This window comes from Palaemon carinicauda, chromosome 28, assembly GCF_036898095.1.
Source record: "Palaemon carinicauda isolate YSFRI2023 chromosome 28, ASM3689809v2, whole genome shotgun sequence".
NCBI lineage: Eukaryota > Metazoa > Arthropoda > Malacostraca > Decapoda > Palaemonidae > Palaemon > Palaemon carinicauda.
In genome coordinates, this window is record NC_090752.1 from 93208868 (window position 1) to 93233684 (window position 24817).

The following is a 24817-nucleotide window of genomic DNA, read 5'->3' on the forward strand; positions in this document are numbered from 1 at the left end:
TTTTCAAGTTTATGCCTTTACTTTTGAATTTACGTTGGCTTCTCTCTCTCTCTCTCTCTCTCTCTCTCTCTCTCTCTCTCTTGTGTTTGTATATATGGCTTTTTGTATGGAAAGTCCCTTGTGCTCATGTGAGGTAAAAAAGTATATGATTGTTTTAATTGCGACTCTGTAATGAATGCGAGTGTGCACATAGCTAAATACTTAGCCGTCAATTTTGACGGATCGCGTACACTAGTAGACAATATTTTTCCAAACCTCTTTATTTCAGAATTCAAAATATGTTATGTTTCACCGCTTCTCTTTAATGATATTGTTAATAGGGAAGGAAGTGTCTCACGAAATATATATGAACGCCAATAGTCACATAAACCTCATATAATTAACCCTGAATTTCTCGATTTTTTAAAAATGGTTTCCGCCAAGACCCAATACATATTGTAGAATTAGGAAAGTACAAAGGAATAAGTTCATGGTATGGCAGTTGTGTTTTCATGAATTTCTTTAAAATTTCTGAAATGATAATTTCTAGTTAATCGGAATGCGAAAAAAAAAAAGGTTTTAGAATTACAAATTTTTAATCCTAATGTATCATTTGTGATCTGAATATAGTTTCTGTTTTTCCTTTGAATTTTCTTGTTTTATATATTTTTAACAATGTTTGACATGGAAACACGGTAAATTTGACACATGATAGGTGATTTTTTTCTTCTAAGCACAAATGAGAGAGAGAGAGAGAAAGAGAGAGAGAGAGAGAGAGAGAGAGAGAGAGAGAGAGAGAGAGGTGGGAGGGTAAGGGCTCTTTTATTATGAAAGTCATGTGTGACTTCCTAATGAAATCGGTTCTGCAATCTCCTCAGAACGTAAAGTTACACAAAGGAAATTATGTTCTGGTGGTTTTCAGTAGCGTTGAAGATGTCAGTCTGATTTTGACAGCGAATTTTACCATTTCGAAGATATGGGCACATCTGGTAACCATAACAATAACCACCTTTGTCAATCGTTTTTCGAAACTATTCTGGTCCCTTTACGTTCCAGTAGCATTACATGAAAAGTCGTCTTAATTATTTACGATATCTAAGATATGATTTGATTTCGGGAGGGATTCAAAGTCAAAATACTCGCCTGAACTGTATGGTTTATTGCACACCATGGCAGAAGCATTGTTTGGATGCTTTACGTAACGGGAAACACACGCCGCCGGAAGTAAAGGGTAGGTTTGAGATAGGGTCTGTTCAACTCAGGCGGTGGGGGCGGAGCTAATGTCGTGACGTCATTGAAGGTACTTGGTCGATTTTCTCCATTGAATTAACATGGGAGTCGTTAGTTTCTATACAATTAAACCATTGCATGGCGTGTTAGATCCATTTTTTTAAAAAATATTTTACATGCATGATGTTTGTCTAATACCCAGTGTCATTTATTCAACAAGCATTGTTTCATTTCCAAGATATAGCAGATTCAATACAGAGAATGACTATATTTTTCGTTGCTTTTTTCTATTCATTTGCTTACCTATATACTGGTTTGTTGTATTCTCTTAAAGTTCATTTTTAAAACGTAGTTCTATTTTATCTCCCTCTCTCAGGTAATAATATTTTCAAGATTATAGATAATTATTAATAATACTTATTTTTTTCTCTGTTTTTATGTAATTTTTAGGAACAATATTTTCCACATCTTTTTATGAATACCAATTTTTATACAATACATAGAAAATGTGAATAGTGTAAAAATAATACTACGGCATTTGCACTTGACCACAGAAAAAGATGTTAAAGTATATGAATCACATCAAATAGATCTTATGGAAATAAAAGAAATAAACACTGAAGATTACGGTAGAGAGAACACGCTTCGTGCAAATTTCACATTAACATTATATATTTATCTATCTATCTATCTATCTATCTATCTATATATGTGTGTGTGTGTGTATATATATATATATATATATATATCCATGCACAACTTTACATATGAGACAGACTATATAAATTTCATAGAAAAATAATGCATACATCAAATGACTAGGATAGTTTCCGGGAAAATGCTCCAGGTTATTTGCATTTGTTTAGAATCTTAAAGTGTATCATATATGCTGGTATATTTTAAGTAAAAATAAATCATCTAATAAATAAAACACAGCTTAGGATAGTCTCTACTTGAACAAATATTTTCTTAACAAAACGTCTTTACTTGAACAAATATTTTTTTGACAAAAAAATAATTCTTCTACCGATGTTCTTTTTAATTTTCTTAGTTAGTATCCGCTTTGTGCTGGTCTCTTTTCTTTCTGAAGACAATACCAATTTTAGCAAAGCTTTCTTAATAACTTAAGCTTTTCAGGTGCATCTGCAAAAACCACTATTTCTCTATTTGCTGGTATGTTTTTTTTTTTTAATGAAATTCTTTTTCAAGTTGATTGGGTTTATACCAAAATGCTTCCATATTCCCATAATAGAAGGTCCTGTACTCTTTAAGCATTTAGGAGGAACTCCACGTATCTGGGACTTCACGTCATCTTCGAAATCCTCTTGTTGGTAATGAAGGGAACAAACCAGGCCATGTTTTACGTTACTTTCGTCTTGTCGTTTGCAACGAATTACCCAGCCCTTCTGTGTTGATTTGTCTCGAGAAAACCTGAAATATCTTAAGCCTTTACATTTTGAGTTAGTTCTGACATTGTAGCGACCGAAACCACCGCAATAAGAAGGCATCTTTAATAAATAATGTGCATGTAGGTTGAAAGATGTAGCTCATGACAATGAAAGCGTATGGCGTTAGGTGGCAGTCTGGCCACACTGGACGCCGATGACGTTGCATAAGGGGCGGAGCAATGTTTAAAGTCCGCCTCGGGAACAGACCCTATCTGTAATGACTCTGGGTTTGAGTACGTTAGGTTATGATGGCATAATGGAAACCTGGCCTGGCGATCGTCTGACTGGGGTTCGAGTCCCGGTGAAGCTTGATAGTTTCTTGAAGTGTTTGCAAAATCCTAGTGGACTAAGGATTGGGGGTTTGGAGAAGCATACAGGTCTACCTGCTGAGTCATCAGCAGCTATTGTCTGGCACTCCCTGCTCTTTGCTTAAGTTGATTGGGGTCTTGAGCGCTGATCATATGTATATTTTGGTAGTCTCTAAGACATTGTCCTGCTAGCTAGGGCATTGTCACTATCCCTTGCCTCTGCCCTTAATGAGTAGCCTTTAAATGATTGTTTGAATCTATTTTGCTATCCTACTGAGATTCGGATAGTGAACCAGATTTTTTAAGGGGGAAGTGTAGGCAACAACATAGCACTATAAGATTAGGTTCGGAAAGTTGGGATGTTTCCAAATCGTATAGAACTATTCTCAATTTACTAAGATACAGAAATTAATAGGGAGGGGGAAAAGGGAGGGGGTGCTACAATTGACTGTTATGCCTTTCCGGAGGTTATGATTCTGGATCTGTTAGCTCATAGGATATAATTGTATTTTCTTTTAGCTCATAGGATATAATTGTATTTTCTTAGAAAAAAGTAAAACTTAGTCACATTCCTCCTCAGAATGTTATTTGCTAAATCAGAGAACTGTCTCCACTGGTTAAACTCTTAATCAGGTCCCAAAGGACCTGGAGACGAATGTCTCCATCCTCGTTAGTAGTTTCTCTCCAGGTAAACATTTGTGTTTGACTACCTCATCTCCGGGGTCATCTGGTGTAAGGAAAGGAAATTTCTAATTCCTTGCGAGTCTTTCCACTTTTTCTGCCGCCCATGTGCTGTACTTCATTTCTATGAATAGGGTTTTTTTTTTTATTTATTATGAAGAATTCTTACATCCTGATAATAGTATAGGAGTTACCCTTCAAAGTTGCCGTAAAGTTTTGTGAAACTAATAGTGGACATGTCATTCTTTTCTGTGTTAATTGTCTATAAACTTTTTTGTTTCTCATCATGGTAATGAGTCATGTACATAAGGGTTGCTTTTAAGTGGCTACTATTCTTATTTTTTGTTTGATTTCGTATTACTTAGTTTTCTCTTATAACCGTTCACTGGTTCAACTCACTTCAAAAGAAGGCGACAACAATATCGGTATTAAAACCATTACTCATTTCTCTCATTTTCAAGATGATTTGTAAACAGCTCTCTCTCTCTCTCTCTCTCTCTCTCTCTCTCTCTCTCTCTCTCTCCCCTGAGGACCACCGTCGTGACTTTTCATCAAGATCATTAAGATTTTTTCTCTTTCACTTACTGTGGATTTTTCTTTATTACTGATGTTTGGTTATCATTACTGCGGAACCTCTGGTGGATCTTACACCTCTTTTGACATTCTAATGTCAGTTGACGACAGATTATGAACTCGCTTATAACTCATTTATAGAGTTTTATTAACACTATTTGCTTCTGGAAATCCTATTTTTGTTCCTATAACTCAGAGATATTTATGCTTTCTTAGTTATGCTTATGAGAACTATCTTTACTTGAAGTATAGGAAAATTTGCACAGTATAAATGTCTTAATCAGATTAGAAAAATGTTTTAATTGTTGTCTCAAGTTGTAACACCCTATATTCTTTTATCCCTCTTTCTAGTAAAACGTATATTGACATAATCTGTCCTTATTTTTCGAAATTTTGCTTTTAATGTATATTTGCTCTGCCTTTTCATAAAACTAGAATAAAGTCAAATCCTTTAACTGTGACTCAACACTCACCGTATCCAAAAACTTTATACAGTACTATCTAATTTCTTCAGGTAGATAAATTGTCATCGTTCTGTCGAGATGAAAGATATTGCACTTTCTATACTCGTGCGGCCTTGAACCACCTGTTCTGTCAACTTATCACTTGATTAGTATGTGCAGACAACCATCCTTTCTATTTTTAGGATATTCTCGCCAGTGGTATGGGTAGCCAAAGGACATTTGAAATCCAGGCCTGTAGAAAACAGGAATACGGAAAAGAGGGGAAAAAAGAGTTGGACTTTACTAAGAAAGAAGTAAAAAAAAAAAATGGAGTCTGGTATTATTATTATTTACTATTATTATTATTATTATTATTATTATTATTATTGTTTTTGTTGTTGTTGTTGTTATTATTATTATAAAGCTGTTTCTTTGAGGAAATAAAGTTGTAAGAGTTGAATAAATCAGAAGTAGGAAAGGAAACCTCAATGAATTGAATGTCATTTAGTGTACTACAAAATATCAGGATTATTTGATTATTGTCATCTTTCATTAAGGGTCTGTACCCTCTTACCTTTGGATTAAACAGATCCCTTGCTCTTTAAATCATTCTTTGATAAAAAACGTCATTAGATTTTTTTTTAATGTCATATAGGATGTGAATCACGGCAATTTTGTAGGTGGCTGGAGCAGGATAATGATATTCTCATTCATTTAGGCATCCTTTTGGAGAGAGAGAGAGAGAGGAGAGAGAGAGAGAGAGAGAGAGAGAGAGAGAGAGAGAATTTTTTTGTTGATTTATCTCACGTTATTTCTGTATCGTAAGATCTAAACTTTTATGTTAATTAGTAGTCACTAGGGTTTATAAAACATTAAACCCTAAAAACTTTAATCTTTAACGTGACCTTGCAGAATACCGTTGATGCCTACACACTGGACCTTTAAGAAAATAAAAAGAAAGAGGTTGTTTAAGGTTAGGGGTTGGCTGGAAAGATCCGAGGAGTAATGGAGGTTCTTTGGATAGTTAGATCGAGAGACGGCGGAAAAGATACGTCGGGACATAAGGGCGAATGTTATACTAAACTGCTCTTAAATTTAACCTTTATCCGCACGGGCCACCTGAAACTAATAATGATGTTTTATCCCTTCTCTGTAAACATTGTTTGAGAAACAAGAATGGCATCTGTGACGTAGAAGTGACACCGGGCCCCCCCCCCCCCTCTCTCTCTTGACATTGATGTGTACGGGGAATATCTCTCCTATTAAATTAGGAGAAAGTGACAGGGTTTATGTATGTATGTATGTATATATACACCCACACATATATCTATCTATCTATCTATCTATCTATATATATATATATATATATATATAAATAAATGTGTGTGTGTGTACAGTATAAGGTGAAAGGGGGTTACGCCGAGAGGTACATTCGGAAACCACACTCTTCCAAAAATGCCAAACTTGGGCTGTAGTTAAAAAAAGGGGGAGGGGTGAGAATGGTTGAATCTATGAGTGCGAATGTTTGTGCATATATATCTAAATATTTGGACGCATTTTTGACGACTACGGTAGCCCACACTAGTAATGTAGAATACAGAATTCTAGCTTTTCATATACTAAGATTTAAGGCTTATCAAATAAAGGTATTCTAATATAAGTTTATACTGTTATCTTTGTTTAAATATCGTGAAATTTACTGTAGTCATCTTCCCTGAACCAGTCAAACTCTGCCGATGTACTCTCTCTAGACGTATGAAACGACTGATATTGTGGTAGGCTAGTTTTTAATGCATAATGTGTATCCAGGATTCAGAAGTTTAAGGGTGATAGTGACAGTGACTATCGTTTTATTTTTTAACTAAGACACCTAGTGTATGGGAAGCTGACTAAAATAGGGAGGTATGTATATACGTATATACTGTATATGCACACACTTAGATATATATGTATATATTATTATTATTATTATTATTATTATTATTATTATTATTATTATTATTATTACTAGCCAAGCTACAGCCCTAGTTTGGAAAGCAAGATGCTATAAGCCCAAGGGCTCCAATAGGGAAAAATAGCCCAGTGAGGAAAGGAAAAAAGAAAATAAATAAATGATGAGAACAACTTAACAATATATCATTCTAAAAACAGTAACAGCGTCAAAACACATATATTCTATATAAACTATTAACAACGTCAAAAACAGATGTGTCATATATAAACAATAAAAAGACCCATGTCAGCCTGGTCAACATGAAAACATTTGCTCCAACTTTGAACTTTTGAAGTTCAACTGATTCAACTACCCGATTAGGAAGATCATTTCACAACTTGGTAACAGATGGAATAAAACTTCTAGAACACTGTGTAATATTGAGCCTCATGATGGAGAAGGCCTGGCTATTAGAATTAACTACCTGCCTAGTATTACGAACAGGATAGAATTGTCCAGGGAGATCTTAATGTAAAGGATGGTCATAGTTATGAAAAATCTTGCAACATGCATCATGAACTAATTGAACGACAGTGCCAAAGATTAATATCTAGATCAGGAATAAGAAATTTAATAGACCGTAAGTTTCTGTCCAACAAATTAAGATGAGAATCAGCAGCTGAAGACCAGACAGGAGAACAATATTCAAAACAAGGTAGAATGAAAGAATTGAAACACTTCTTCAGAATAGATTGATCACCGAAAATCTTGTAAAACTATCTCAATAAGCCAATTCTTTGTGCAATTGAAGAAGACACAGACCTAATGTGTTTCTCAAAATTAAATTTGCCGTCGAGAATCACACCTAAAATTTTAAGAGTCATACAAATTTAAAGAAACATTATCCATACTGAGATCCGGATGTTGAGGAGCCACCGTCCTTGACCTACTTACAATCATACTTTGAGTTTTGTTAAGATTCAACTTCATACCCCATAATTTGCACCATGCACTAATTTTAGCAAAATCTCTATTAAGGGATTCACCAACCCCAGATCTACATTCAGGGGATGGAATTGATGCAAAGAGAGTAGCATCATCTGCGTATGCAACAAGCTTGTTTTCTAGGCCAAACCACATGGCATGTGTATATAGTATGAAATGTAATGGGCGAAGAACACTACCCTGTGGAAGACCGGATATCACATTCCTATACTCACTATGGTGCCCATCAACAACAACTCTGAGATCTATTACGTATAAAATCAATAATAATGCTAAGAAAAGACCCACCCACTCCCAACTGTTTGAGTTTGAAAACAAGGGCCTCATGATTAACACGGTCAAAGGCAGCACTAAAATCAAGGCCAATCATACGAACTTCCTGACCACAATCAAGTGATTTCTGTACAGCATTGGAGATTGTAAGAAGGGCATCACATGCTCCAAGGCTTTTACGAAAACCAAATTGCAAACTAGGGAGTAGGTGATTACCTTCAGCAAACCTATTAAAACGTTTTGCCAGAAGACGTTCAAAAACTTTAGATAATATGGGAGTTATGGATATTGGGCGGTAATCAGTGGGACTTGAGCTACCACAAACACATTTACATAGAGGAGTAACATTACCAATTCTCCAACAAGTGCTAAAAGCTCCTCTTCTTGCTAACTTGCGCAAAATAACAGATAACTTTGGAGCTAAGAAATCTGCTGTTTTTATAAAAAACAAAGGAAAAATACCATTTGGGTCTACACCTCAATAAGCATCAAGGTCCATCAACAGAGCTTTAATCTCACGAGATCGAAAAGCTAAACTAGTTAGTTTAGCCTCAGGAAAACAGGAATGAGGAAGTTCAAGCTTTTCATTACTCTGTTTGCTGTCAAAAACATCAGCCAAAAAGGTTGCCTTTTCCTTTGGACAGTGAGTGACTGAGCCATCTGGTTTAAGTAAATGAGGAACTGTTGCATCTACACCAAAGAGTGCAGATTTAAGGGTAGATCACTATTTATGTTCCTGAGTTGTACCAGAAAGGGTTTTGTTTTATTGTTAAATTGTATTCCTTTTCAGTTGATGCATAAACTCTCTGAGCAAAAACTCGAAGCTGAGTATAGTTGTTCCAGGTCAAATCTGATCTGTTACCCTTCCAAAGGTGATAGGCCTCCTGCTTCTCCAAATAAGCACGTCTGCAATCATCATTGAACCACGGTTTGTCCTTCACTCGGTACCTTAGCACACGAGAAGGGATGCGCCTATCAATTATGTTGACTAGATTCTCATTCAAAGGGACAACAGGATCTACACTACTATATAATTGTTACCAATTGAAGCACAAAAAATCATGCAAAATCCCATTCCAGTCTGCTAGGGATTTCATATAAATTTTACAAGATTATGATTTATCAGGGACAGACTGCTCAGTCTTCACTACTAATGAAATCAAGGCATAATCAGATGTCCCGACTGGAGAACCAACTTTACTAGTTATAACGCCAGGAGAGTCGGTGTATACGAGGTCCAAGCAATTACCAGACCTGTGAGTAGCTTCATTTATGATTTGCTCACAGCCTGATTCAGTGGCAAAGTCTAAAGCTCTTAAGCCATGGCAATCGGTAGGAGAGATAGAACTTAACCACTCCCTATGGTCAGCATTAAAATCACCAACAAAGACAAAAGAAGCCTTTCTATCATCTTCTTGTATCTTAGCCATAATGGTAAGAAGACAATCGAAGATAGAATCATCCATGTCTGGATTCCGGTAGATCGAACACAAATAAAAGTTGTTATGCCTGCTACAAACTTTTATTACCTGAATCTCACGACATCCACATTGATAGCAGGACTTATGAGAAGCAGGGTACTCGGTCCTAATATACACCGCCATTCCCCTGGACCTAGGGATGCATCGTTTCAACATTATTGGCCTCTTAAAACCAGTTATAAGGAGCTCAGTATATATTATTTGCAAGTGGGAATACCTTTAACGTTGTGGAAGGTTTCCCTATCGCCATAATGAGCAAAGCTATAAAGTATTTGGGCCACCCATACCACGTTGAGCGATCAGACGAAAATAGCCCATCATCAGGAATCCGCACTGGCCGGCGTGGCGATGAAAGCGTTCATAACCCCATACATGAATTTACGTGTATGAGGTCTTTACCCTGCATTGGACTAGAAACGGCTGCAGTTCTTGTTGTTGTTGTTGTGTGTGCATATATATATCTGCATATATATACATACATTATATATATATATATATATATATATACTGTATATATATAAGGTATGTATATATTTAGTAGGTATTATGCTAGCTAGGGCACCAACCAACCGTTGTGATAGTACCACTATAGAGTTATGGGGCCCTTTGACAGATCATACAGAGTAACAGTACTACATTGGATCTTCTCTGGTTACGGTTCATTTTTCCATTGCCTACACATACACCGAACAGTCTGGCCTATTCTTTATAGATTCTTCTCTGTCCTAATATACCCGACAAAACTGAGATTACCAAACAATTCTTCTTCATCCAAGGGGTTAACTACTGCACGGTTATTGTTCAGTAGCCACTTTCCTCTTGGTAAAGGTAGAAGAACCCATTGTTCTCTTGTCTTAGGTAGTGCCATAGGCTCTGTACCATGGTCTTCCACAGTCTTGGGTCAGAGTTTTCTTGCTTGAGGGTAACTCGACTTGCGGGCACACAATTTTATATGATTTCTCTTCCTCTTGTTTCAAAGTTTTTATAGTCTATATAGGAAATATTTATTTTAATGTTGTTACAGTTCTTAAAACATTTTATTTTTCCTTGTCTCCTATCCTAACTGGGCTATTTTCACTGATTGGGCCCCTGGGCTTATAGCATCCTGCTCTTCCAACTAGTGTTGTAGCTTAGTAATTATATATATATATATATATATATATATATATATATCGCCAAGTATAATGTCGCGTACCTGTAATATGAGTATTATTCTTGATGTATGGCTGCAGGAAAGAGAGACTTTATTGTAATCCCTCTTGCGTTTATAGGCTAATATCCATCATCTCCAACCCATGCCAGTTTTTTATAGGTTCATTGGGAAATAAATCATGAATGTAATGTGGGCCTGAACGGGGAAACTCGGGTCATCACATGATTTACACAGAAGTTATTGGAAAATAGTTTTTCCGTAGAATGGCAATAAGCAGCCGAGCCATAATTTTTCCGGTTCCTTCCTTTGCCAACGCTTTTCTTCTCGGCTATTGATAGTTTTCCTGTTTTTCGTATCTGTAAAATCTTATGGTTTTTTTTTTTATTTTTTTTTTTCATTTTTTATCATTCTCATCTTTATATACATCTTTATATATATTTATTCAATTTGAAAATTAAATGTTGCTCTTATGTTATATATGATTTACTGAAATTGTTACTGAAGGGTACAAGTGTGTGTATATATATATATATATATATATATATGTGTGTGTGTGTGTATGCTGTGGTAAATACATCTTGTTGGACATCAAAATTTAATCAGGAATGCAATATCTTCAGAAATGAAAATTGCAGAAACTGAATTATGTCGGCTGATTCACCTTATCATTGAAAATACTAGTAATAGATTTTTAATTTCTCTTTTATAAACAAACGGGAATCATATGATTTCATTGGACTGGATATCGCACTTGATTTCCTACTCAATCAAAATTAATTCTTTTTTTTTCTAATGTTGTAGTGCGGTTAATTTCAAGTCTTCTTTTGATATCTTTCCAGTCCCAGTATCTGTTATGGGAGGTTTAATGCAACGGTGTATCGTAGAAGTTTCCCTCCGGCTGTGCTTAATTTGGGAATGGTCTTCGTAATTATATTTGAACTGTTATATATCCCAAATATTTGACTTTATTGTATAATTCAATTGTTTGGTTGCTATTTAATAAGTTTTTCTTATTTTCGTCCTGATTTCTCTTTTCTGTATTGGGTTGCATTCTCGATATGTTCTTATGAATTTTTTTTTTTTTTTTTTTTTTTTGCAGCTCGTAATATTAATGATGGTGATAATGATCATCGGGGTCTGGACTTCGGTCTATCCAGAATGTATATCGGAAATTAATCGTCAAATTATTATTATTATTGTCATTAGTATTATTATTATTATTATTATTATTATTATTATTATTATTATTATTATTATTATTATTATTATTATTATTATTACTATTATCGTTCAGAGTGAGCGAAATTTTAAGTGGAACGAGCTTAATGGGCTTGACATGCCCAGCAAGTTTCTACAAAGTATAGTTTCTAAATTTCAAAAAAGACTCCGCAGAAAAAAAAACTAATAGATAAAGTTTAAAACGTTTCAAGCATTATCAGTCCAGACAAAGGACCATGGTACTCTAACGAAACTTGAATTATTGAAAAACATCAAATATCCGTCAATTATTACTGTCAAAAGGACTGTAGTAATCTGGGGTATTTATAGTTATAAAGCGTTTTTGTTGTATGTGTTATATAAAGATCTGGGCATCATCATCAGTAATAATGTTTGTAAACAAATTAGTAGTAATGTCAAGCAGACTGCCCCAGTTTCATTGGCAATAATACACTTCCTGGAAAGAGCATTTTTTACAGTTGAAGGAAGATATACTTTCACACTTCCAGGAATTGCAGTTTTACGCTTCAAGGAAGGAATTATTTTACACTTCCAGGAAGAGAATTATCCACACTTGAAGGAAGAGCAAATTATTACACTACCAGGAAGTGTTTTTCTTTTTTTTTACAATTCCAGGAAAAGTATTTAATTCTACAGTCCTAGAAGGAGCATTATTTTCACTTAAACGAAGAAATTTTTGCACCTCCAGGAAGAGAATTTTTTTTTTTTTACAATTCCATGAACGGCAGTTTTTACACTTCCAGGAAGAGCATTTTTACTCTTCCAGGGAGAGCATTTGGCTTCAGAGAAACGCGGTATCAAGAGGACTATCATGCAGTTTCGTAACTAAAAAATCTCGCGTTTTACCACTAACATTAAAGATGACATCCATTGCAGAGCCAAGTGACAGAATCTTAAACCTGTTGAACCTACTGGAGTCGGAAAGCTAGCCAGGAAACAATCGTGGCGTCAGAGGAGGGATCTAGCCTCAAAATGGCCTATTTTCCACTACGCCGGCGGGAGTAATTGGCTCCCTTTGTTCGATTCCTCGGCGCTAGGCATTCATGGAAGCAGAAGGCGAGGAAGGGAAAAAATTAATGTTGATGGAAAGGATATCGGAAATCGGGATTTTTTTGGTAATTTTGGACTGGTGGATGCTGAAGGAAGGATACGTTTTTACAAGGAAATTTGAAGTGAAAATGTGAATGTCGTCTGAAATTGAGATTTCATGGACGGGTAACGCTGATTAATGCAGACTGATACACAAAAACACACACAAACACACACACACACACGCGAACATACGTAGAACCAAACATCATCGCACACTTACTTATATTAAACCAAATACATACATACAGTACATACTGGCGTGATATATGGGTGTATGTTAATGTACAAATACAAGTTTTTATACATGTGTATATATATATATATATATATATTATATATATATATATATATATATATACATTATATACACATTATATATATACATATATATATATATATATATATGCGTGTGTGTATGTATATAAAATATATATATATATATATATACACGCTGGGTAGGTAGTAGGTTGGCCAAGGCACCAGCCATCCTTTGAGATACTAACGCTAAAGAGTTATTGTGGCTTTTGACTGGCTAGATAGTACTACATTGGATCCTCTTTGGTGGTTTTCATTTTTCGTCTGCCTACACATACACCGAATAGTCTGTCCTATTTTTTACAGATTCTCCTCTTTCATCATACACCTGACAACATTAAGATGACCGAAAATTTTTCCTCACCCGAGGTGTAAAATACTGCACTGTAATTGTTCAGTGGCTACTTTCCACTTGATAAGCGTAGAAGAGAGACTTTAGCTATGTTTAACAGTTCTCCTGGTCTTCCACTGTCAGGGTAGAGTTTGCTTGCTTGAGGGTACACTCCAGGCACACTATTCTATCTATTTCCATATTTTGTTTCCACACTGAGCAATTTTCCCTGTTGGAGCCCTTGAGTTTTTAGCCTCTTGCTTTTCCAACAAGGGTTGTAGCTTAGCTAGTAATAATTATGATAATGTATATATATATACATATATATATATATATATATATATATACACATATATGTATATATATACATATATGTATATATATACATATATGTATATATATATATACATATATGTGTATATATATATATATATATATATTAGGCTGTATATCTTAGCAATCCATGTTTGCCAAAGGTTATACTTGCATAAACGGATGAGCAACATGGTGGAGTAATGAGAGCTTTGGGTGTGGAGAAAATGCCCCCCCCCCCTAAATCTCAAAGAAATCACTGGCAGCAGGGTGACAGATTGGGTTTAAGGTGATGGACAAACTGTCTCTTCGGCTTTTACTCCTGATGCCTGGTGGTTGATCTTACTAGAATTAGTACGGCAGGGGTCACTTGCCGTAGTTAGATAGGATATGTGCACCACACGGAACTGGCTATCCTTTGATGTATCTAGCCAATGAATCCTTTGTGGATTTAGTCAGTCATGGAAAGAGAAGATGACAAAATGACTGCCACTCCCGGGCATAGCGGGTTGCTAAGAATCTCCCGGTTTATAATTACTAAAGAAAAATATAAAATATGTGTTTGGAATGTTAGAACCATGAATCCTATTGGGAAGTTACAACAAACGGAGAGTGAATTTATGAAATATATTTTGGATATCTTGACCTTAGGTGAAACACGTCGTAAGGGATTGGTAAGGAAACTTTAGACCAAGGCAATATATATGAATATACTCAGAAAAACAGTTGGAGTTGGAAGAGAAAGGGTAGGAATGATAATGACATCAAGAGCAGATAAGGCATTAACCGAGTGGAGAGCTGTAAATAGTAGATTGTTACTGGCAAAGTTCAAATCACAGCAGTGCAATATGAGTATTTTAGTTTGCTCTGTCCCAACAAATGATTCCCCTGAAGAAAGGAATAAATGAGATTCCAGAGAGAGATATGAAAATTGTGATTGGCGACTTTAATGCTAATCTTTGAATAAATAATCAAGGAATTGAGAATCTGATGGGTGTCGAGGGTCTTGGCGAAGTTGCAAATGAAAAGGGAGCACATTTTATAAGTTTCTGTTCAGCAAACAATCTTGTCATTGGAGGTACTCTTTTTCAACAAAAGAACATGCACATGTATACATGGACTTGACCATGTGGCATTTACAAAAATTAGAGAGATCACATTTCCATTAATGAAGAGAGAAGGAGGACTTGGAGAAATGTAAGAAGCTATAGAGGTGCCGATATTGTTAGTGATCACCAGCTCCTCTTTACCACACTGAAATTAAAACTGAAACCACCAAACAGAAAGATGGATAGAATACCTAGGTTTGATACAAGTAAGCTTCTAGAAGAAGAGCACAGAGAAACATTTGCAATTGAATGTAGGAATCGATTTTCAGACAATCAATGAAGAATGGTGTGATATTAAGAACGTATATCAGTTAGTTGGTAGTGAAGTTTTGGGACACGCAATTATAAGGAGAAAGCCATGGATATCAAATGATACTTGAGATACTATAAAAGGAGACAAATACAAAAATTGATTGTTTAAAGTTTTCGAGGAAGTAATAAAAATTATAAGGTAGAGCATGCTAAGTATTCCAGTATTGACAGTGTGGTCAAAAGAAAAGCTAGGAATGACTGGAGCGAATATTTAGACAATAAAGCAGATGAGTCTGACAAAGCTATGAATTCAGGAAGTGGCTATGATGTAAAAATGTTTTGTCCATTATCAAATTTGTATAACTTTTACCAATGAGGAATAAATTGGGTTTACTCATTTGTTGGGCTTTATATACTAATTACCTAATTCAGCTTTTGAATACATTCCTCTTAATTTCTTGTTGTATTTCTAATTGAAGTTTATTTTCCGCTACTTTGATTCTGTCTGGTTTCTGGCTTATCTTTAGTATTGTCATAATATTGCTTTTCTTTAAGTGTAATCAATAAAATTCCCAAACTCTGAATACTGTGCTTGTTATGTATTTTCCTGTTATTACCGAGGCATTGTCGGAAAAGAATAATTTTCCTGTATTTACTAAATTAATTTCAAAACCCCTTTTCTTCCTCTTTATTCTTTTCTAGTATTGAATTGTCATGAGTTTAACAGTGATGTAGATCCTGCCCATCTTGTCGTATTCTCCCAGTAACTCCCTTAGGTCTACGTTTGTTTTCTTGCTCATTCTAATGTTTGCAATTGCATCTGTGTTCTTTCATAACTTCTAGTAATTTTTACCTTTTCACGGAGTCAAATATTATATAAAGTCTCTCGAAGTTGCTATTAGGGGTTCCTAATTTCTGAACCCTTTTCCATATTATTGCTGGATAAAGATGTCTTCTATTCTGTCTAGTCTTTTAAATCCTGACTGATACAAATTATCTTCATTTATTCAGTTCTTTTCAGTTTTATCTTTTATTTCATCGTGAAAATCTTCAGTCATAGATACCATCTGATATATTTTGATAGTACTGAGGCTTTTAGATTTTAAGACATTTTTTTTTCAGGCATCTTTGTTTTTATCTCTTCTAGTTTTCATATTATTTTCCTACATCTGTTTCGTTTTGCTACGTTTTACTTATATTATTATTACTTGCTAAGCTACAACCCTAGTTGGAAAAGCAGGTTGCTATAAGCCCAGGGGCTCCAACAGGGAAAATATCCTACTGAGGAAAGGAAACAAGAAAAAATTAAATATTTTAAGAATAGTAACATTAAGATAAATATATCCTATATAAACTATAAAAACTTTAACAAAACAAGAGGAAGAGAAATAAGATAGAATAGTGTGCCCGAGTGTACCCTCAAACAAGAGAACTCTAACCCAAGACAGTGGAAGACCATGGTACTGAGGCTATGGCACTACCCAAGACTAGATAGAGAACAATGTTTTGATTTTGGAGTGTCCCTCTCCTAGAAGAGCTGCTTACCATAGCTGAAGAGTCTCTTCTACCCTTACCAAGAGGGAAGTAGCTGCTGAACAATAACAGTGCAGTAGTTAACCTCTTGTGTGAAGAAGAGTTGTTTGGTAATCTCTTTTCATGAAGGCTTGTTAAATTCAGGCTTCAGGTGCTATTGCTTGCCTTGCTTTCAATCTGCCCAGGAAGCTTTTAATTTTATCTAGTGCCGTTATTGGTTTTTATTTTTATTATTATTTAAAGCAGCATTTACTCTATCATCCAGTTCTTCCTTTTATTTTCTATTCCATGTTCCTTTCCTCGCTCTAAACTATGTAGTTTAAATATGTTTGTGTTTAATTCTAAAAAAAAAAAAAAAAAAAAATTTGACTAATAATAATCTTGCTTGTTCGCAATATAGTTTGTCTCCTTATTCATTGTGTAGATGTATTGCATCTTTATGAAATTCACCTTATTATATCCATATTTTTTCCGAAGCTTTTAATTAATCCTTTTGATTTTTCATTTTTTTTTTTTCATTTGAAATTATTTTTCTTTTTCTGCATTAGAAATTGAAAATTTCCATCTTTGAATTTTATTTGAGAGAATTTCCACTGCGAATTTGTTTTCTCTTATCATATAAAATAATATTTATATTTTCTATTTATTTCTTGTAATTTATCAACTTAAAAATATGTCAAATTCTTTGAAAAAATCTTCAAAGGTTAACTTAACATCTCAGGAGAAAAATAACTTCGTTGACACTGACACATCTGTTACATCTATCAGGACACTTTTATTTCCATTTGGTTTTAATTTTAATGTTTTACATAGAAAAACATAAAAAAAAAATTAACAATTTTATTTTTCCTTGTTTCCTTTCCTCACTGGAATATTTTGCCTGTTGGAGCCCCTGGGCTTATACCATACTGCTTTTCCAACTAGGGTTGTAGCTTAGCAAGTAATAATAATAATAATAGGTTTTATTGAAAGTGATTGCTGCCTCAGTGGCGTTAATTTTGTAATTAACTTTTTCTATCGTTCTTATTATCTTTTTCTCTTCATTTGTACAATCCGCCAGTAACTGGGAAAGGGACATATCAATAGGAAGGTGATGAAGACCATATCATTTACAATTAGAATTAGTCTTCAATATATCACAACACATTATATAAGTACAGATAATATGTAAAAAGTATGAAACTCTATCACAATGTTGGTGTGCACAAAGTAATGGTCACTTTTGTACAAAAAATTATAAATTACGTGGAGTTAAGTTTAACACATCCTTCGACTCAACCGGTTTCGACCAGTGAGAAGGTTTTCTGCTCATTGTCAAGAGTGAACTGAAATGCAGGTGTTGTTTTGATGGCTTATATACGGAGTCCTGCTTCGACATTCCATCTTTACTGGTCAAGAACCGCCCTTAGTCCAGCCGTTTTCGGTAAAAATATGGAGGAATCGTTCACATTCGGTTAAAAGCACCAAATTTTGCACAAAGTTAGCTTTTGATGTACCTTTTGAAATTTGATAGAGACCCATTTGATATCTTTCTAATATGGCCGCTTTTTTCAAGATGGCCGCCAAAATTCAGGAAAATGCTGCTATTCGAACAATTTTTATCGTATAGTTACAATTTTGGAGTCATTACCTATATTTTCAAGGATGTTTTAAACAACGAGAATAAAAATAAGTACAGGAGAACAATATTTTACCAGCAAATGCCCTTTTGAATTCTGAAATAAGTCAAACATACTGAAAAATTGCTCCAAATGTTGTTGTTATCTGTCTCAATTCTTACAATTCCACAGTGACAACCATTTTGTTTGTTATACAATCATTTTGCCGGTTCTTGAAACATGTGAAAGAAGAGATTGAAGCGGAGTCATCAACAGACCTAAAGACATCCTGGGCTGCATACCATGCTGATCAGGTCCACACAGAACAGCCTGCTCCTACCGACATCAGCTTGCTCCCACTGTTCTATGAGGAGGCTAAGTCAAGTGCCATGATTGCCCATACTATGAAAGTTGTGAAGAATGCTGTAGATTTTCTGAATCCTGTTCAGATCTCTGTGGTTGATGTGATCAGCCACTGTATGCTATTGCCAAAGAACTCCAAAGGTAATACCCCAATATTCACGGTGAGAACCAAGTTGTAGTGATATTTGGTGGCTTACACATTGAGCTGTCCTTTCTCAAAGTTCTTGGAGACTGGCTGGAAGGAAGTGGATGGACCAACACCCTTGTGCAGGCAGAGATAGCCTCACAAGGTACTGCAGATTCCTTCCTGAAGGCTGCACATATAATGAGAACGAGGCATGCCCACCAGGTGACTGCAGGAAGTTTGTACATTCTCATGGATAGAGCCTACAAACGTCACCAAACAGAAGACCACACCACAGATCCTCTAAGCTTTGAGCAATGGAGAGTGAAAATGGAAAATGCAGTCCCTATGTTTAACTTCTGGTCCATCACACTTGACCTAGAACTAGCTTTGATGGATTTACTCCAATCACTGCGACAAGGCAACTTCAATCTGTGCAAGGCTGCACTCACAAAGCTGGCCCCATGGTTCTTTGCACTTGAACACCCAAATTATGCTCGTTGTGTTGCAGTGCATATTAGAGATATGGCTTCCCTAGATTTGATGCATCCTGAGGTTGCTGCTGAATTCTCAGAGGGAAAGTTTGTTGTTCACAAAACACAACACTCATTTTCCGGCATGCCATTAGACCAAGCTCACGAATAGAACAACAAACAGATTAAAGGAAATGGTGGTGCTGTGGGCCTAACTGAAAACAGTGCACAACTCCAAAGATGGATGGTGGCTGGGCCAGAAGTGTCAAGAGTTGTGAATGAGTTTAAAACTGTGGTGGAAGGACTCCGGGGACAGGCGGAAAAGCATTCAGACCAAAGACACCATGAAGCTCAACAGGGGGTACAGACAACATACAGAAAGCAAGTCAAATCCTTGTGTGATACATTAGAAGACATGGGAAATCCATTCATGCAAGATTCATCTGATATTCTTGTATTAGGCACCCAGGATGTTGTAAACAAAGAGGTTATAGAAACTGTAAGACATATCAAAAGGATGGGAAATGAGCAATATAGTGATTTTGTGAAGGAACGGCTAGAAGACAGAATCAAAAGTCTGACAGACCCTATCAAAAGGAACAAATTTCCTCTATTCAGCAGCCAGCCTACCCGCAAAGTGTCAAAGGAGAAGCAACAAATTGCGTCATTGAAACAAGACTGTTCTCTTTTCTCTAAACTGTATGTGTCTTGCCAAGTGAGAGATGGGGATATTGAGTTTTTCCACCATGAGAATCAGTCCAGTCCACCATCATTGTCACAGGGTGGATTACTTCAACATGGGACCAAAGCTGATCTTCTCCCAATCCTTACACATCATAGTACCACAATCAAGGACAAGCCTGATACTGATGCAGTTCTTCTACAGTAGATGGGGCTGCCATTGTTAATATGCTTAACCCAGGTGCATCAAGAACATTTCAAGAGTATGCTGACCAGGTATTTGTACCACATGTAAAGCATCAACTGGAGTCAGCAAGAAGAGTTGATATTATCTTTGATCAGTACTTCCAAGACAGTCTGAAGGCGACTGCTAGGAGTCTCAGACGAGAGGGAGACCACAGAAAAGTAAAGGCTAACACTCCTGTTCCTGGCAACTGGAAGGCTTTCTTGCGTTGTGATGCAAACAAAGCCGAGCTCTTCAGTTTTCTAGCGGATCAATGTACTACTGTCAGCTGTCCAGAGGGCAAGCAAATTATGTCCACAAAAGGAGAATTGGTCCTTTTCAACCCCCAGAGGGACAGCATTGATCAAATATCTTTGTGCTCCCATGAGGAAGCAGACACAAGGCTTCTTCTCCATGCAAAAGATGCTGTTCAACATGGTTGAGAGAGGATCATGATCAGAACTGTGGACACTGATGTAGTGGTGTTAGCTATAGCATTGTGTCTTCCAATTCATGCAAGTGAACTGTGGATCAGCTTTGGGGTTGGGGACAACTTCAAATATATCCCTATACACACCATAGCTGGTTCTCTAGGTCCAAAGTGTCGAGCTCTGCCTATGTTTCATGCCTTCAGCGAGTGTGACAACACATCCTCCTTTGCTGGTAAAGGGAAGAAATCTTCTTAGGAGACGTGGCAAATATGTGAAAGTGTAGCCGAGGTGTTTGCAGACCTTGGGAATGTACCACCACTGGAGAGAATTGACCAGCACATGGCAAACCTTGAGCGATTTGTTGTTCTGCTTTATGACATCTGCCCCATCAGCTTATGAAGCGAGAAAAGATCTCTTCACCAGGAAGGGCAGGTCTATTGATCTCATACCACCAACTTCTGCTACTCTCTACCAGCATGTCATAAGAGCATCTTATCAAGCGGGTCATGTTTGTGGCCAGTACCTTCATCTGTTGAATGGGGTTGGATGAAAGGACCTGGGAATGCATGGGAATCCTATTGGTCAGATCTGCCTCAAGCATCAGTTTCCTGTATGGAATTCCTGAAATGTGGATGTGTCAAAGGCTGCAGAGGAAGCTGCAAGTGTGTGAAAGCACAACTAGCATGTACGGCTCTGTGCAAATGTTGCCTGTGTGTGATTAGACTGTGTACTTAAATTAGTCATTTCAGTACTGTACTAGCAATTGATGGTTACGAGGATAAAACCTATTTTGGGATTAAGTTAATATAAAACTCTTCATATTGAGTTAATAAAACATTGTACTTATGTTTGACATTCAAATACATTCTTTACTTTGCGTTAAATTACAGAACAAATATGATTACAGCCGGTTTAATATTTTTGTAGGCTATTTCTGAAGGCCATTTGCTCCTTAGATATTTGTCTTATGTGCCCACATTTGCTTTTAATGTTTAGAACATCATTGAAAATATAGGTTTAGACTCCAAAATTGTGACTACAGTATACAATGAAAATACTTCAAATAGCAGCATTTTCCAGATTTTTGGCGGCCATCTTGAAAAAATCGGCCATATTGGAAAGATATCAAACGGGTCTCTATCACATTTCAAAAGGTACATCTCAAGCTAACTTTGTGCAAAAATTTGGTGCTTTTAACCAAATTTGAACGATTTTTACTGAAAACGGCTGGACTACCTAGGGTGGAGACCATTAATCCTAGGAGGTAGTGGTCTCTGCCTAGCCGGCATGTTTGGTGGGATTATTGACTCTGGTTCTGTCAGGAGATAATCCATGTTTTGACCTTCGGCTATATCAGTCCTGTCATAGTTGTTATTGGCTGGACTATTGTTGGTGGTGGACCTTATACATGTTGGCAATAAGGTCCCTTCTTGCGTGGTGTTGAGGTTAGGTCTTTGTTGCTGAATGAAAAGAGCTTCCATTATCCGGAGACGTCTGCTGTCAGGGGCACGGCCGATGATAGTTACATTTTTCACTATATGCTCCCTTGTTATCTTGAAATTATGTTTTTGGAGGCAATGCATTTTTATTGCACCCTGTTGCACGTGGCAAGATAATCTCTTAGAAAGACGCATCGTCGTCATCCCGATGTAGGTGCCAGGACATTCCTGGACAGGGCATTTATATTGGTACACTACGTTCGTCTTTTTCAAGTCATCTTGCATGGCAGGGGCAGGGTTGTTTTTCATTATCCATTCTGCCGTGGCAAAAACGTTGTTTTTTATTATATTTTTCATAGTCTTTTCTTCTTCTTTGTAGTTTACGCTCATAATGCCTTTATAGTATAGATTTATTTTTGCTGGCGTGTTGGTATCATCGGGGCCTTCATTCTGGTACCATTTTTAGATTTCTTTCTTGATCTGCCGATTAATGTCCTTATTCTTGAAGCCATTATTCACCAGAATTTTAGTAATTCTGTCAAGTTCCTCGTGTGTGCCACTCCACGAAGAACAGTGAGATATGGCTCTCCGAATAAAAGCCTTAATGGTGGCAGTTTTATACCGACTAGGGCACTCGCTGTCACCATTCAGACATAGGCCAAGATTTGTTGGTTTTACGTACTGACGAGGTATTAAAGCTATTATTGCTTGTTTCTACAAGGACATTAAGAAAGGGGAGATGTCTTTGGAGGCTGTGCTCGAGGGTGAACCTTAGCGAGCTGCATTCCTCGAAAATGCAGCGCAGTTCTTCTATGCTCTCCTGATTGGCCGTTTTTATGAAAGTATCGTCAATGTAGCGCACATAGAGGTCTGGTTTGCAGATTTTTCGAAAAACTCTCTCCTCGACTACTCCCATATAAAAATTAGCAAAGAGGACGCCTAAAGGGGACCCCATAGCGACGCCATCTTTCTGAATATATATATATATATATATATATATATATATATATATATATATATATATATATATATATATATATATATATATATGGCCCTTATGTGTAGTGAAAGGGGCTTTCTTGGTGCATATTTCTAATAGTGCACGGAGAGAGGCCTCGGGGATGTTTCAATAAAACCTGCTTCAAAGAGGGTCTACTCCCGAAAAATAATAATAATAATAATAATAATTGTTCAAGGGTGAGCAGATTAGTTATTTTTATTGTTCCAATAAGGAAGAATAGAGTTTATTTATTTATTTATTTTTTTTTTTGATGAAAGAATTGCGTTTGAAATTCTCCACTGATAGAAAAATAGATTTTTCTCCTTCCAATGATACAAAAATTGAACGTTTATTGCTCCCATGATGAGAGAATAGATTTTTGTATTGTTTTGGTGATAGAGAAAATAATTGTGATTTTTGTGATAGAAGATAGATCTCGTAATAGTTACAGTGATTAAATGCGACTATTTTAATCAACAGAAATATTATTATTATTATTATTATTACTATTATTGTTGTTGTTGTTGTTGTTGTTATTAATATTATTAATTTTATTATTACTGGCTAATCTGCTAAACTAAAACCCTAGTTGGAAAAGCAGGATGCTATAAGCCCAAGGGTTCCAACAGGTGAAAAAAGTGCAGTGAGAAAAGTAAATAAGGAAATAAATAAACTATATGAAAAGTTATGAATAAAGAATATAAAAACGTTTATATAGACGTTTATATAGATCTGCCATATGTAAACTATAAAAAGCGAGTTATGTCAACCTGTTCTTAGACAATCTCTGCAAGTTTGTACTTGTGAAGTTCCCCTCAATTCAATTACGAGATTAGGAAGATAATTCCAAAATTAGAAGTGAAGCAAATCTTTGATCACAGAAAAAATGTATGATTTGTATATGCTGTTCCAGTTTAAATTTGATGGGAGGAATTCATGAAAATCTGAAGTTTATTCTTAGGGAATGCTAAAACCAAGCCAACACGCAGCAGAGAGACCGAATAAACATGGGCTGTGGTGGCCGATGTGGTAACGTCCCTGACTGGTGAACGCGAGGATGGGGTTCGAGTTCCTCTCAAACTCATTAGTTTCTTTGGTCGCAGCAACCTCACCATCCTTGTGAGCTAAGGATTTGGGGTTTTGGGGAGTCTCTAGGTCTATCTGCTGAGGCATCAGTAGCCATTGCCGGGCCCTCCTTGGTCCTAGTTTGGGTGGAGAGGGTGCTTGGGCGCTGATTATATGTATATATGGTCAGTCTCTAGGGTATTGTTCCATTTGATATGGTAGTGTCACTGTCCCTTGCCTCTACCATTCATGAGCGGCCTTTAAACATCTAAGAGGATAAAAGGAAATCAACTATGAGGTAATCGAAGTTAATCTCATTCATCCCGTAATTTGCCTTTCCTTTTGGGCACCAGATGATTCCGACATTAATCAAAACACGATGTGCTAATCATGCCAATCAGTTCCTGATTATTAAGGGTCTACGAGTGTTCATTTGTGTCCTGAATAAAGGATGTGTGATATTTGAATAGATCTGAGCCGAAGCATTTGATGGTCATAAAAAAAAAAAAAAAAAAAAAAACAATATGAAACTCAAAATTTTCGCTGGAAATAGAGGAATAAAAAGGCTTATGAAAGGATATTTCAATTTCTGTATTGGAGAATATAGGAATCATCATAGGAAGTCGAAGTTGAGTTTTCATATGCAATAGATGTAACGGTACTGTGCTGTATGTATTATCACTTATTGCCAAAAAAAAAAAAAAAAAAAAAAGTTAACTTTAGACAAGAA